Here is a 13,467-nt window from a genome sequence, read left to right on the forward strand (position 1 = left end):
TTAGGGGTGTTTTTTTAGATTTTTAGAGCAATTCTTGATGAGTTTATGACAGATTCACATTTATCTTTCAGAATTTGCTAATAGCTCTTTTGACATAATTTCCCTCTTTAGAGTTTTTATTTCAATCTTCCCTGCCATCACAAATATAGTTTTTATGGTCAGATTATTTGTATTGCTTAATAATTTTTTCAGCCTATTTCTTGAATTTGAATGCTATGTTTCAATTAGGTGTTTTTCCTATGGAAGACTGTTACAGTTTTTTTTTCACTGTGCTATTTTCAGAGCTAATTTGGGGGATTTGGAAGTTATCAGTGCTTCCAAGGTGCTGTGATCTAAGAAAAGATTTGGTCACTGTTCTCGTCTGACTTCTGGTTCTTATACAGCAAGGGACTTTGATGCTTTTGGATCACACTTGACATCGCTCCTCAGGAAGTGTGCTCCATTGGGACTGGAAGTGATGTTATTACTCAGTGCCTCTGTTTACCTCTCTGTATGGGTAAATGATACATGTATATTCTAAGAATTTTTTCAGTTTCAGGGTAGTCCGAAGAATTCTACCCTGAATGATTTAAAAATCCATTGACTTCACATTGATTATGTTGCATTAGCTGAAGTGAAGAAAACAATCATTATAGTGCCCCTTCTAGTAGCAAGCTGAAATGGTTTATTGGGATGTGGCCACTGTGCATGCTATAGCTTGGAGCCACAGGTGAGAGTTGGATGGAAGAGATGAACACCAAAGGTGGAAAGAGCTCCCAAAAGGGCTTGGCAGCCATCATACCAAAGTACTTGTCCTCCTTGAACACACCTTACACCCACCATACTGATGGTAAGTTCTTCAATTTGAAAAGGCTATAAGCCAAGACCAACGTGGAGGGAATGTTGGTATATGATTTTTTGTTTGCAGATGATTTTGAACTCAATGAAGTCTCTGAAGCTGAAATGCAACAAAGTATGGATCAATTCTGTGCTCCCTGTGCTAATTTTGGCCTAATAATTAACACCAAGAAAACACAAGTGCTCTATCAGCCACCTCCACACCATCTATACCATTGATTACAACAAATGAAGAAATTTTGAATGCTGTGAATAATAAGTTCACTTACCTTGTTAGTGTGCTTTCCAGGGATGTACACATTGACAATGAGGTTGATGCACACATTGCCAAAGCTAGCTAAGTGTTTGGGAGGCTCTGAAGAAAAGTTTGGGAGAGAAGAGGTATTAGACTGATTACCAAACTGAAAGTCTACAGAGCCATTGTGTTGACCTTATTATTGTCTGCCTGTGAAACATGAACAGTCTCCCAGCACCATGCCAGGAAACTGAATCGCTTCCATGTGAACTGTCTTAGGAAGATTCTGAGGATCACCTGGCAGGACAAGGTACCAGACACTGAAGTCTTTGCTTGAGTTGAACTGCCAAGCATTCAAACTATGCTTCAGAGAGCGCAACCCTGATGGGCTGACCATGTTGTTCATATGCAAAATATACGCTTGGCAAAAAACCAAAAAACAAAAAAACAAAAAACCAAAAAAACCCCAATTATTTTAGGGAGAACTCACATGGGGCAGGCAATCATATGGTGGTCAGAAGAAGTGATATAAGGACACTCTCAAAGTGTCAGTTAAGAACTTTAGATTTGACTGTGCAACATGGGAGACACTGGCCCAGGACTGCTCAGCATGGTGTGTCCACATCAGAAAGGGTGCTGTGCTCTATGAGCAAAGTAGAATTGAGACAGTACAAAGTAAATGTAGGATGGGCAAATTTGGAGTATCCACCCTAAACATTCACATGGACTATCTGTGCCCAACCTGTGGTAGAGCACTCTGAGCTCATATTGGTCTGATTAGCCACAGTCAGACACACTGAAATTACACTTTATCATGGTGATGTCATTTTGGTCCTCTTCAAAAACGAAGGAAAACAACCAACCAACTAGTAGTCGGCTAATGGCTTTAGTTTTAATCTCATGACCTTCTGGGAACATTGATCTCACACTAGTATCTGACTGTAAGAATAAAAATCTTATAAACTTTACATTATTATAAAGCATTCTTGGATTCGTAATATCTTCTGAGTATCACAACAGTGTGAGTTAGATAAGGCAAGGAGCCATCATCACCACTCCATGGATGAGAAAATTGAGATTTATGTCAGTTAAAATCAAGTGGATAGTGATTGACAAAGTCAAGATTAGAACACAGGTTTACGTCTAATATTAATTTCCCTATATTAAGGCTGTAATTCTTCCATCATATGAAGTTGACTCTTTTAGTTCCAATATCTGTACCAGAGATAGAAGTTGGCACTAATGCTTAACTCCTCCTATTTCTCTTCATTTTATAAGCCACCTAGTCAGATTAATTACACTTCAAGGTATCCCCTACAGCTAAAGTATGTGTCCACACTTTTGCAATTAAGTTTCCTTAAAGCCTAAAGTTAATAAAATACATAAAGTTTTTCACCTCAAACATCCTTCTTTCTCCCACTCAACCTTCCTGACATTATGATTTTTATTAACCAGGAAATCTCTGACAGCAGTGAAACTCACTGAGCATTATTGGATTTTTGATAAAATGATCCAAGTATTGCAATGATTTATTCTAAAAGATCAATGAATGTAATCTTCCACCAACAGCAAATCATTAATGAAGTAACACATGCTTTCCATTCTTTTGTCCTTTTCTCTATTGCCCATCCATAATAGCTGTCCTATTTTCTGCTGCTTAGTGAGAAAATTCTTGGAGGCATGGCCTATCGACCTTCCTTTTAGTAGCTAAAAATATCCTATTAACACAGTTTCTAATATTCACCTACCACACACACACACACACACACACACACACACACACACACACACAGTACTGAAAATACAGACAACAAGTGTGGGAAAATTCACTTATTCACCTTTTTGTGTAGAAGGTGGGTTATAGAAGAAAGTTAAGATATTTTCAAGTAAGTGATTCCTTTGAATTAGGCTAATAAGGGATTCCTTCTAGAGAGGACCTTATAAGATTTCAATGTTTTTGAATGGAATATTAATTTTATGCATTTTATACTGGCTATCTATAACTTGAAAGTGCTTGAAAACATGTTTGAATAGTAATGTCACGTTTTTACAACTTTAGTACTTGCAGAGTATTTTCCTCACAGAAACTCTGCAGGGTATGTTATATAAATATCATCCTATTTTCACCAATTAGATAACAGTTTCAGTAATGTTAAGTGATTATATCCAACTTAATTTGGATCAAAGCCTTGAACTCAGAGCTTCATAATTCAAACCAATAATCTTTCAATTCCATCACATTTCATCAGTATTTTTGCTCTTACCTTTTTATGACAAGAAGAAAAAAGAGAAAATCCAGTATAAATTATCTTCATAAATATAATAAATTTTACTTATCAGAAATAAATAAGATCACAATATAATAATCAATGACACTTAAGTGGTTGAAAACACCCATGGGAAGTGCATTCAGACAGCCTATGAGATCACAGCATTGAGAGCTGAATGGGGACTCTGTGGTTCACCTAATATAATCCCTTTTCTCTCTTATTCACTCACTTTCTCACTCTCCTTTTTCTCTAAATATCTCTCAGTCTGATATATTTAAAACAGATAAAACAACTGAAACTTAAAAATGTTTAACAACTTTCCAAAGTTCCACAGGTTGCCATCATAGGATTTAATTACAGCTTTTCTCAGTCTAGATACAGGACATAATATATAGATATAGATATAGATGTTATATAAAACAAGTCTTAACTACAGTGGTCTTCTGCTACTTGGGCATGTCTTTGTCCATGAAAATATATTTACTATTTCATCCCAAGTCCAAAGCCTTTTCAGAAGTAATGACAGTAATAGAAATGATCATCTATGGGATTAGCAGTACGGTTCACAAAATTCTTGACCTACATCAACTTATTTGAACCTCTTAATACCCTCATATGATAGGGAGTCAATTTGTTAATACATCAAGCCTATGTGATGTCATCCAAATGGGAACTTCCTCCATTGATACAGATCACACCTTCCTTTTAACATAGTATTGTGTTAAATGAATTGTCTGCAGGTCAGAGAGTTTAAATGATTTGCACACAGTTACAAAGCTATTAAGTTTCAGAGGCTGGATTTGAATCCTGGACTTCATGAACCTAAGTCTAGTATTTGATTCATTACACCATATAAGTAATTTTTTGTCCAGTTGAATAATGAGGAAACAAAGCTGATTCCTTCTGAAAAGTCAAATGACTTTCCCAACACTATAGATTTAGAATATGAAAGAGTCTGGATTTGAATTCAGATTTATAGACTAAAAATAATTTTTTTAAAAAGTAAAACTCTGGAGTTAGCATTATTTAAAGTGCATGGAATTCATATGTCACCATAAGTATACTCTTTTTGCAAGATTGTCAAGTTTTAGACCTACTTTGATAACTGGATGATTTCATCAGCATCAAAAAAGAAAGAGATCATATAAAAAAAACCCTCAAAATTCACTAAGTACTTTTTTTTTTTAAAGAAAAGTGTTTTTAACTGTAATATTTATACCAAAAATTAAGAGAGATAACACCTGTTTCCTCTGTGGCAGGAATAGGAACAATATCTACACAGCTTCTTGTCATGTAGGTCAAGCTTGTTTTTCTTTTCTTTTTTTCCCCCTCAAAGCATGGCGGATGTTGTACATGAAATTGGCTAGGTATTGGGGAATAAGGCTAGAGATGTTGACATGATTTCCTGATAGATGAAATCCCTGCAATATAGTTTTAAAAAAAATTTTTCCTAAGGTCCTGCCATGTTGACTGAAATATTTATTTGTTTGTTTTGTTTTCAGTCTCCACTAAAGATCAAGAAAGCCATCCCAAGACTCAAATAGTGTAAGGAACTAGGGCTTCAACCATTGGTTGGCTCCCTTATCACCTAGGGAATAAAAAGGCCAGTAATTCTGGATTCCAGGACCTCTGATTAGATGAATGTCATTTTGCCATACAAATCATCATATCTTTCTGACAAGATACATTTTCACATGGATAAGGAAGGAGATAAACCTACCCAAGAAACTATCCTTGCAAAATACGCATTCCATGTTATTGTGATATACGTTATTTTTTGTTAACTGTTAGATGGTGTACAAATGTTCGTTTTTGCTCAAATCTACTAGTCAATGACTAAGCATTTACCAAACGCCTATTATATTACCAGATATTTTGCTAAATTCATAATCTAGAGTATAAAGCACTTGCCTGGTCAAAGCCAGACCTCTCTTAAAATACCCCTAAATGTTTCATAGAAAATCAAAAACTTTTTTTTAAAGTTGAGTTGAACATTTAAGAGTTAATAAGAGTTGAATAATGTTATAGTAATCATATTTTTGACATTCAGTAAACATGATAATAGATAATATTGATTATAAAATAAAGCATTTAACTGATATGTTACAACTGTAATTAGCTGGCTACAAACTCAATACAAATACAATTTTGAAGGGAGTCCAAGCATTCTATTTTATGAACTTTGGAAATTCTTATTGTGGAAGCTCTGCCAAGATACATTAGCAACTTGTCTCTAGCTCATAATCTTAAATAGTCGCCAGAGTCACTAAAAGGATAAATAATTTTCCCATGGCTATAACCAGTAATTGTCATGAGAAGGACTAGAAATCTAGCTCCCTATCCATTGTACCTCATTTCCTTTTGTGATTGAGGGATTCAAGTACTAGCAGAATTGTTATGGTTAACTGCTAAGTTATGACAATCAATTAAATGGAAAAAGTTAAGAAGGGCAAAGATTAATAATTTTATTTGTCACTATACATAAAGAATGATGGAACAATAACAGTAATATTTGAAGTAAAAAGTTCAGAATTAGAGGAAACCTGGAGTGAAATTTACCTAAAACACAGGAGAGAGTGGAAGAGTTTGCGTTTATACAAAATTTATAAAAACAAATAACACAAAATAGAGTAACGGTGTTTAGTGCTGTTTGTATGCATTTGTATAACACAAAAATGGCAAAGAATCAATATTAGCAAAATTAAAAACATTATTTTATCCTTTTGATAAAATTAATATCAATAAAGTATAGTAGCAATAAAGTCATAACAACAATATATTGTAAGATAAATTACAAATTGCAAATTACAAATTATTATCTATACAAATTAAAAGGTTATTAAGTGGATTAAAGAAATAAGAACCTTCCACACCCCCTCCCCCAGAAAAACCTAATATCACTTATTTTGTAGAAAATATACTTTAAACTTATTTATCCCAAACTCTGGGAGCATAGATTAATGATTATATGTTAAATGAAAGCATATCATGCATTGGCTTATATGTCAATAGGTACTAAAGTAGTTATTTAACCTCACTAATGCTGGTATTCTCTTCACAAGTATATATAATGTCACCTCTTCTTTCTTTCCTTTGGCAAGACCTCTGTATCAGTGGGGTCAAACTCAGATCGAAATCAATCCCTGAAAGATTCATTTTGATTTAGACTAATACAAATTAATATTATATTTCTCTTACATTTTATTTATCTTTGTTAAGCATTTCCCAATTGCATTTTAATCTTTCTCAGTGCAGGGATGTGGTCTTTGGTCTGGAGAATGACACTTCTGCTCTACATACTGTCTATGAATCTTCTATGTAGGATTAAACTAATCTGAAAGAAGTCTAATTTTTTTTTTCTTGGGTATGAGTAGAACAGTTGGTCTATTCATTCATTATCATCCTTTCTCCATACAAGACCATAGTCTTCATTTCCATTCATACATTTTCTCAGTGGCATATTTTATGCTAATTCTTGTTCATAAGCAGAAATGAAGAATAATAAAACATGACTAAAGATGGGAAAAGACCCTGAAGAAGAAAAGTAATCTTGATTAGCTAGTCAAGCTTTTATTATGTATCTACTATGTTCTAGGCAAAGTAACAAGTGATGATGAAAAGAAGAAAGGCAAAAAAAGAACCGTGCTCTAAAGGAGCTTACTGTCTACAGGGAGAGCTAAACAAGCATACAATTATGTACAGCAATCTTTATAAAAATAAAAAAATCATCAATAAATAAGAGTAAGGCACTAGAATTCATAGGGAATCAGGAAAGGTTTCACATAGAAGATATTTTAGGGGTACCTAAAAGGAATCCAGGCTTTGATCATAGTTTTAGAGTGGAAGGTAGTACTGATCTTTGGTCACAAGGGAGAAGGGGAACTGATCACAGTACCAAAGCAGAGAGGAGTTCTAGTACATGAAGCTCCAGGGAACCAGGGGCCCTTCCTTAATTAAGATCAGAACATAAACCAGGAAAGCAGTGACCACACCTCTCAGAAGATCACACTACCTTAGAAGCAGCAAAAACTTGAAGACACTCAATTTGCTCTGAAAACAGCATCACAAAAGGGCTGAAGCCCAGAACAGTGCCTCCCCACCCTAGGGGAGTAGGGCACTATACTGTCATAAATTTAAAAATAAAAAAATGATAAAACAAAAAAATATTAGCCATAATAACAACTACTTGGGTGGCAGGAAATACCAAGGTGTAAATAAAGACAACAATGTAAAAACAAATACCAAACCTGCTTCAAAGAAAATTTTAATTGGAGTCAAGACCAGCAAGAATTCCAGAAAGAGTTAAAGAAAAAAGATAAGGGTAGTAGAGGAAAAATTGGGAAAATAAATGCGATTGATGGAGGAAAACAAAAGAGACACAAAAAATATTGAAGAAAATAACATTGAAAAATAGATTTGATCTAATGATAAAAGAGGCACAAAAATTCACTGAAGAAAAGAGCTCCTTAAAAGGCAGAACTGGCCAAATGGAAAAAGAGATACAAAATGTCAATGAAGAAAAAAATTCCTTAAAATTTACAATTGGGCAAGTGAAATTAATGACTTCATGAGATATCAAGAAACAATAAAACAGTCCAAATAATGAAAAAAAAAAGTAGGAAAAATGTGAAATATCTCATTATAAAATCAGCAGAAGTGGAAAACAGATCCAGGAGAGACAGAGTCTGAAAGCCAGGATCAAAGAAAGAGCCTAGACATCATACTTCAAGAAATTATCAAGGAAAATTCCCCCAGTGTCTTAGATTTAGAGAATAAAATAGTCATTTAAAGAATCCACCAATCACCTCCTGAAAGAAATCCCAAAGTGAAAACTTCCATGAATGTTACAGTTAAAATCCAGAATTCCCAGGTCAAAGAAAAAATATTTCAAGCAGTCAGAAAGAAACAATTCAAATGCCATGGCACCACAGTCAGTATCAAACTAGAATTAAAAAAATTCCAATTTAAAAGATCAGAGGGATTGCGATACGATGTTCTGATAGGCAAATGAGCTAAGATTACAACTAAAAATCACCTACTCAGTACAACTAAATGTAATCCTTCAGCAGAAAAGGAATATTTAATGAAATAGAGGACTTGCAGGTATTCTTAATGAAAAGACCAGAACTAAATAGAAATTCTAACATTTAAACAGAAGACTCAAGACAAATATTAACAAATAAACATGAAATAGTAATCATAAGGGATACAACAAATTTAAACTGATTTCTATAAAGGAAGATTATACATGTAACTTTTAGGAACTTTATCATTATTAGGGCACTTACAGAAAAGTTTACATAGACAAAGGGAGTGTGTGTGAGTCAATATATGTATTATATTGGAATGATCTCCCAAAAAGTAAAGGAGGGAGAAAGAGAGATGTACTAGGAGAAGGGAGAAGAGAGAAAGAATGCAGAAAAATTTCTCACTTAAAAGAAGTACTCAAAAAAGAGCTTTTATAATGGCAGGGGAAATAAGAGTAGTAATGACAGGCAATGCTTGAAACTTACTGAGCAGGAAGAAAAACATATATATATATATATATATATATATATATATATATATATATATATATATATATATATATATATGTACACAGCCACACCCACATATATATGCATATACACATACATATGTAAATATATATACATGTACACACATATATGTAAATATATATATGTATATATATCTATATACACAAAATGAAGCGGAGAAAGGGATTGCAGTGATAAAGGGTTAGGGCACATTAAGGGAGACAGTGGTTAGAAACAAAATAGACTTTTGAGGAGGGACAGGATTAAAGAAGAGAAAAAAGGAGGACAAACATCAGAAAATAGGAGGAAAGGAAACATTTAGTAATCATAGCTGTGAATGTGAATGGAATGAGTTCACCCATAAGGTTGTAGTGAATAGAAGAATGGATTAGAAAATAGAATCTAGCAATATGTTGTTTATAAGAGACACATTTGAAACAAAAAGACACACACGAGTTAAAATAAAAGTCTGGAGCTAATATGCTTCAGCAGAAGTAAAAAAAGGCAGAGGAAGCAATCATGATCTCAGACAAAACAAAAGAAAAAGTTTTAGTTGTCATCATTTCTGTCATGTCTGACTTTTTATGACACCATCTGAAGTTTTCATGGCAAAGTTATTGGAGTGGTTTGTCATTTCTCTTTCTAGCTCATTTTATTTTATTTTATTATATTTTATTATATTTTATTTATTTATTTATTTTTAACTTTTAACATTTATTTTCACAAAGTTTTGGGTTACAAATTTTCTCCCCTTTTATCCCCTCCCCCCCCAAACCCAAGCATTCTAATTGCCCCTGTGACCAATCTGCTCTCTCTTCTATCCTCCCTCTCTGCCCTTGTCTCCGTCTTCTCTTTTGTCCTGTAGGGCCAGATAGCTTTCTTTACCCCTTAACCTGTATTTCTTATTTCCTAGTGGTAAGAACATTGATCCTAACACTTTGATTTCCAACTTCTTTAGCTCCCTCCCTCTCCACCCCTTCCCTTTGGAAAGCAAGCAATTCAATATAGGCCAAATCTGTGTAGTTTTGCAAATGATTTCCATACTAGTTGTGTTGTATAGGACTAACTATATTTCCCACCATCCTATCCTGTCCCCCATTACTTCTATTCTCTTATGATCCTTTCCCTCCCCATGAGTGTCGACCTCGGATTGCATTCTCCTCCCCATGCCCTCCCCTCTATTCTCCCCCCCACCCTGCTTGTGCCCTTGTCCCCCACACTCCTGTATTGTGAGATAGGTTTTCCTATCAGAATGAGTGTGCATTTTATTCTTTCCTTTAGTGGAATGTGATGAGAGTAGACCTCATGATTTTCTCTTGCCTCCCCTCTTTATCCCTCCACTAATAAGTCTTTAGCGTGCCTCTTTTATGAGAGATAATTTGCCCCATTCAATTTCTCCCTTTCTCCTCCCAATATTTCTCTCTCATTGCTTGATTTCATTTTTTCTTTTTTTAAAGATATGATCCTATCCTCTTCAATTCACTCTGTGCACTCTGTCTCTATGTATGTGTGCGTGTGTGCATGTGTATGTGTGTGTGTACTCCCACCCAGTACCCAGATACTGAAATGTTTCAAGAGTTACAAATATTGTCTTTCCATGTAGGAATGTAAACAGTTCAACTTTAGTAAGTCCCTTATGACTTCTCTTTGCTGTTCACCTTTTCATGGTTCTCTTCATTCTTGTGTTTGAAAGTCAAATTTTCTTTTCAGCTCTGGTCTTTTCATCAAGAATGCTTGAAAGTCCTCTATTTCATTGAAAGACCAATTTTTCCCCTGAAGTATTATACTCAGTTTTGCTGGGTAGGTGATTCTTGGTTTTAGTCCTAGTTCCTTTGACTTCTGGAATATCCTATTCCATGCCCTTCAATCCCTTAATGTAGAAGCTTCTAGATCTTGTGTTATCCTGATTGTATTTCCACAATACTTGAATTGTTTCTTTCTAGCTGCTTGCAATATTTTCTCTTTCACCTGGGAATTCTGGAATTTGGCCACAGTGTTCCTAGGAGTTTCTCTTTTTGGATCTCTTTCATGCGGTGTTCTGTGGATTCCTTGGATATTTATTTTGCCCTCTGGTTCTAGAATCTCAGGGCAGTTTTCCTTGATAATTTCATGGAAGGTGATGTCTAGGATCTTCTTTTGATCATGGTTTTCAGGTAGTCCCAGAATTTTTACATTGTCTCTCCTGGATCTATTTTCCAGATCAGTTGTTCTTCCAATGGTATATTTCACATTATCTTCCATTTTTTTCATTCTTTTAGTTTTGTTTTGTTATTTCTTGGTTTTTCATAAAGTCATTAGCCTCCATCTGTTCCATTCTAATGTTTAAAGAACATTTCTTCAGTGAACTTTTGAACCTCCTTTTTCATTTGGCTAATTCTGTTTTTTAAAGCATTCTTCTCCTCATTGGCTTTTTGAACCTCTTTTGCCAATTGAGTTAGGCTAGTTTTCAAGGTGTTAATTTCTTCAACATTTTTTTGGTTCTCCTTTAGCAGGGAGCTGATCTGCTTTTCATGCTTCTCTTTCATCCCTCTCATTTCTCTTCCCAGTTTTTCCTCCACCTCTCTAACTTGATTTTCAAAATTCTTTTTGAGCTCTTCCATGGCCTGAGCCCATTGGGTGGGCTGGGACACAGAAGCCTTGATTTCTGTGTCTTTGCCTGATGGTAAGCATTGTTCTTCCTCATCAGAAAGGAAGGGAGGAAATGTCTGTTCTCCAAGAAAGTAGCCTTCAATAGTTTTATTTCTTTTCCCTTTTCTGGGCATTTTCCCCAGCCAGTGACTTGACCTCTGAATATTCTCCTCACACCCACCTCACCTCCTGGTCCTCCCAGCCAGCGTTTGGGGACTGGGATTCAAATGCTGCTTTCTGCCTTAGGACTTTTGGCGGGGGCAGGGCTGCTATTCAGTGTGAGAATTAAGTTCAGATGGTCAGGTCGGGGCAGGGCCGCCTCTCAGGCTCAATTCCCTCAGGGGGTTTATGTACAGACCTTCCACAATGGATCCAGGCTCCTGCCCGGTTGGGGAGCCCCTGTCTGCAACCGCCTCTCAGCTTCTATCTCCCAGGGGGGCCTGAGCCATGGGGGCACCCCACTCCCCTCTTGACCCTCCAAAGAGACTCTCTCTTACCTGACCCCTGTCACCTGTGGGTGGAGGGACTTGTGCTGCCGCTGGAGATCCCGTCCCTGAAGCCTGCTTGGGTCTGTATCTCTCGGAGCCGCGGCCGCCGCAGGTCTGGGCTGGGCTCCGCGTCTGCAGCGCGACGGACCTTTTGCGAGAGGTTTGCAGGTCCCTCTGTGGGTGGAGGGACCCGCGTGGCCGCAGGAGATCCCGTCCCCATAGCCCGCTCAGATCTTTTCCTCATGTTGTCGTGGCTGCTGCAGGGCTGCACTCAGCTCCCAGTCCCGGTGCCCAGTCCACAGCGTGAAGGACCCCCCGCGAGAGGTTTGCAGGTCTCTCCGGAACAGAAATCTCCCTCGCTCCAATATTCTGTGGCCTCTGGGTGCAGAATTCACCGTGAGTTGGTCCCCTCTAGCCGTTCTGTGGGTTGTGGGTTCGGAGCTATGTGTATGTGCGTCTTTCTACTCCGCCGTCTTGGCTCCGCCCTCCTCTAGCTCATTTTATAGATAAGATATTTAAGCAGGCCTTTTTGACTCCAGGCATGGTATTCTATTCTCTGTGCCACTTAACTACCCCTAAAGCTAACATAGTTCTAATTAAAAGAGACAATCTGGGAAACTGAATTTTACTAAAAAAATACCAGAGGCAGTAAAAAAATATCAAGAATGTTTACAGGAAGTTTCTCTGAAAAAGGTTTCATTTCTCAAATATAAACTAAATATAGCATTTGGGCATATTAAAAAATATGTCCCATTCCAATTGAAAAATTATTAAAGAATTTGAACAATTTTCAGAAGAAGAAATCAAATTTATCTATTACCATATAAAATGGACTTAACGACTATTCATTAGAGAAATTCAAATTAAAACAAGTCTGAAGTACCACCACATATCTATCAAATTCGTAAATATCACATAAAATGTTGGAGGGGATGTGAGAAAGCTTGCTCATTAATTTATTGTTGATAGAGTTGTGAACTGATCCAACTATTCTAGTAAACAATTAGGAACTATGCTTAAAGGGCTATAAAGCTGTGCATACCCTTTAACCTCAAAATATCACTACTAGATTTGTGTTCCAAAGAGATCAAAGAAAAAAGAAATAGACTTACATGAAAAAAAATTACACCAGCTCTTTTTGTGATGAAAAAGAATTGGAAATCAAGGGAATGTTCTTCAATTGGGAAATGACTGAAGAAGTTGTGACATATAATTTTCATAGAGCACTATTGTGCTATAAGAAATGATGAGGAGGCTAGTTTCAGAAAAAATGGCAAGTTCTCTATGAACTGATGCAAAATAAAGGGAGAAAAACTGGGAGATTATTGTACAGAGTAAAAGTAATGTCGTGGTGATGATCAACTGTGGAAGACTTGGTTACTACGATAAACGCAATGATGCAAGACAATTCAAAAGGACTCATGCTGATAAAAGCTTGTTACCCTCCAAAGAGAAAGCTGATGAACTTGGAG

This window comes from Notamacropus eugenii, chromosome 2 (genome assembly GCF_028372415.1).
Source record: "Notamacropus eugenii isolate mMacEug1 chromosome 2, mMacEug1.pri_v2, whole genome shotgun sequence".
In the NCBI taxonomy this organism is placed as follows: domain Eukaryota; kingdom Metazoa; phylum Chordata; class Mammalia; order Diprotodontia; family Macropodidae; genus Notamacropus; species Notamacropus eugenii.